Source organism: Ptychodera flava, chromosome 19 (genome assembly GCF_041260155.1).
Source record: "Ptychodera flava strain L36383 chromosome 19, AS_Pfla_20210202, whole genome shotgun sequence".
Taxonomy (NCBI): Eukaryota; Metazoa; Hemichordata; class Enteropneusta; family Ptychoderidae; genus Ptychodera; species Ptychodera flava.
The window spans coordinates 17,491,999-17,495,383 of NC_091946.1; positions in this window are offsets into that span (position 1 = coordinate 17,491,999).

Here is a 3,385-nt window from a genome sequence, read left to right on the forward strand (position 1 = left end):
GAACTCGAGATGGCGCCCTTCACTGTCCACTCTCTTGTCGTTATCTGATCTCCACGAAGTGGTCAAGGCACGTGGAGGGACCGCGGTCAAGGTCAGTGATTAAATGCTATTACCAGTATCATGCACAGACTATCAGAAATCGTCGAAACCGATATGAAATTTGGTTGTGGACGTTCTATAGACCGATAAAAAAATTGAAGGAGGACCGAAACCTGTACCTTTCATGATTGATACAAGATCAATCTGAAGCTCAGTCGACGAGAACTGTCAGAGAAAAGTGTACAGGCCCAATACCGTATTCGTCCAGGAATATACCTCATCTTGTATACTTTCAAAGGACTAATTTTCCTCCCCCGACTTTAAAGGAACTGCTGAATTTCTTTCAGTATCGACGTTACCCTGGTCTAGCTTAAAGGGAGGGTGTAGTCTGAACTGCGCTCAAGGTTCGTATGGGGTGCATACGACCAATGTCAAGGTAAACACTGCATCCAAAGGTACATTGGCGACTGATGAATGTTCAAACATGTTTGTCATAATGATACTTGTAAATGGTAAACTTTAAATGTTGAAGCCATGTGTATTGCTGTGATGCATCTAGATATCGTGCATGAAATAAAATGTTTTGGGGGTTTGTTTGACTTTTGTTAAATTAAAAGTATTGAGAGGAAGGTTCTACGTTGCTTATTATAGTTTGTACAGAAAAGTGAGTTCAACATTAAGTTTAATATTTCCTCAAATCTTTTCGACGCTACTTTTCAAATTTTCAATTTTAAGACAACCTATATTTTCCTACAATGTCTAGAAATGAGTCCGCAGCATATCGCGACCAAAAAAGGTTTGCATATATATTTTAAAGATTGAAAACCCTTTTTAATGCACATGCTGTCTGTAATGATTCGATATAACATTCATTTGAAATAACTTCGCTTCGCTGAAGTCTTCCCTATTGTTATGGCGTATTCACTTGGCATGAACTTTTACAGTACATATGTAGGACAAGGTAACGTTGTGGTCGGTTGAGGCGTTACAGATAGCATTAAGCATCGTAGGGATTTTTCGACACTGCATCTTTCGTACGCGGATGTCCATCACCACTTCTCTCACTGTACGGGAACAATGGGTTCATGGGTCAAGTATGGACAAAGAAAACAGTTGAAGTCAACTATCTACACAGGAGAGGAAATCCTTTAAACACGATGAGATCTATTACAAGATAATTGCAAGGTCAAAAGACTGAACGAAATGTAGAAGTTTTCTGCTTCCTTGTTCTGTTCGTTATATTAGTTATGACATAAAGCAATACAAAATGACAATCATGTAATCACACACGAGTGAAAATTGTTTTAATGGTAGAACGCGCTTCGGGGACAGATATTTGGACTCTGAAGCTTTTCCAATTCTTCTTTTCTGATTTACCACTTGTGGGGGTTCAATTCAAAGCTCTTTGAGTAAGAAACCTTTTCACCGTCTTAGTTTTTCGAAAATCGAATTTTTTATTTTTCCCAACAGAGTTAACACAGGGATGGCTGTCATTAGGAATGTCAAATATCGGTAAATGTCAGGTAACTTATTTCTTTTGTGACAAAATTTGAGCAATGACCCCTAATTTTCATTCTAGATTTGTTGAGCGAATGGTTGAAATTTTCATTGTTTAAGTCTTTCACTTCGAGTCGCATACTACCTTGAGGTGCAGTTCAGTTATCTTCCCATATTCCCTTTACGGTAGAACGCACCTCGGGGACAGACATTCGGACTCTCAAACTTTTACAATTCTCTTCTGATCTACCACTTGTGGGGGTTCATTTTAAAGCTCTTGGTTAAAGAAAACTTTTCACCGACTTAGTTTTTCGAAAATCGAATATTTTTATATTTCTTCATAGAGTTAACACAGGGATGGCGGCCATTTTGAATTTCTAATGTCGATAAATCTTGGGCTATTTATTTCTCTAGTACCAAAATTTGCACGGTGACCCCTGATTTTTATTCTTGATTTGAAAGAGAATGGTTGAAAGATTCCTTACGGAAATTTTGAGCAAAAGTTTAAGTCTTTCATTTCCGAGGTGCATACTACCTTAAAAGATACTAGAATTATTCTTTGATAATTTTTAAGTCTCTGGGTGATTAAAATTACCTCCGATTAACGGTTTCCGTTTAATTTAATATATCTCTGATTTCTATCTCAAGTTACCAGCCCTGTTGATCGCGCAGATAAATATAATCTGTTGCAGACACGAGAACAGCAGTTTGGCGAGATTCCAAGTCGTACGAGTGTGGCCACGAATATTCCGCGAAGCGCGCCCGCTCTCGTCCAGTTCTGCGCGAGTGTGACGCAAAAATCGTTGTCCTTCCGAACCAATCACGATTCCGTTACTCTTGACAATGGAGTTTCGTCAACACCAGCAACAATTCGGTCAAAGGATGGAGATCTCGCCATGGCAACAGAATAAAGCAAGACTTCTCAACATGGCGTTATTGAAAGTTACCATCTTTCTCCTCGTATACTGTTTGAAAACAGTATACTTTGTTCTCAACTGCATTCCTGTCGTGAGTGCATTCCTCAAGATTGCCGAAAGAACTTTCTCCTTCTATGTTTGGTCGCTATTGTTGGTGAACCGCACCGTAAGGATTATCGGAAGCTTCTGCTTTACCGTCACGAGATGGTCTGTATTTCTTGCGTTCCTGCCGATTTACATTCCCGTTTGGATAACAATCCAAGTGGTGTGTGCAGTGATAAGTAAGGAATCGGGACATTCTACACAAGGAAACGAATGCAATATCACTGTATTATCAGTATTTAGAATCATCGTTCACCGCCTGCCTGTGATTGGCCCGAAATTTGCCTCTTCAGAGGGTATGGTTCTGTATATCCTGAGTATTCCAACCAGCACTGCCAGGGCTATACAAGACCACGTGACCGCCGTACAGGCAGATGTGAATGGTATGTTTGATCAAGCCAATCAAACCTCGCTCACCGATGTAATATTAAAAAGTTTGCCAACTCAGAGGACATCAGTGGCTAATCGACGTTCAACAGGGACAGAGGACGATGTTGAAATCCCCTCTTTCGAGTCCTCTACACAAGAAAACGAAAGTTGTAGATCGAGACACTGCAGAGGGCTCCTATTGCAGGTACCGTACGGTAAAGGTATAATCGACTTCACAGAAATGGTGTTCGGATTTCCCTCCACTTGTGTCGCTCGCTGCGAAGACCTCATTCGTAGCATTTTTCAAACTATTTACATCGTCTACGGATTTCCAAAGGAAGTCGCCAAGTCATTTGACGATCTGAACGACACACTCGCCAAAGTGGCATCGGAGAACGCAAAACAACCTGAACACTTACGTCATCTGAGAGATGACGCAGTCAAATGCTGTGATCAAAGAT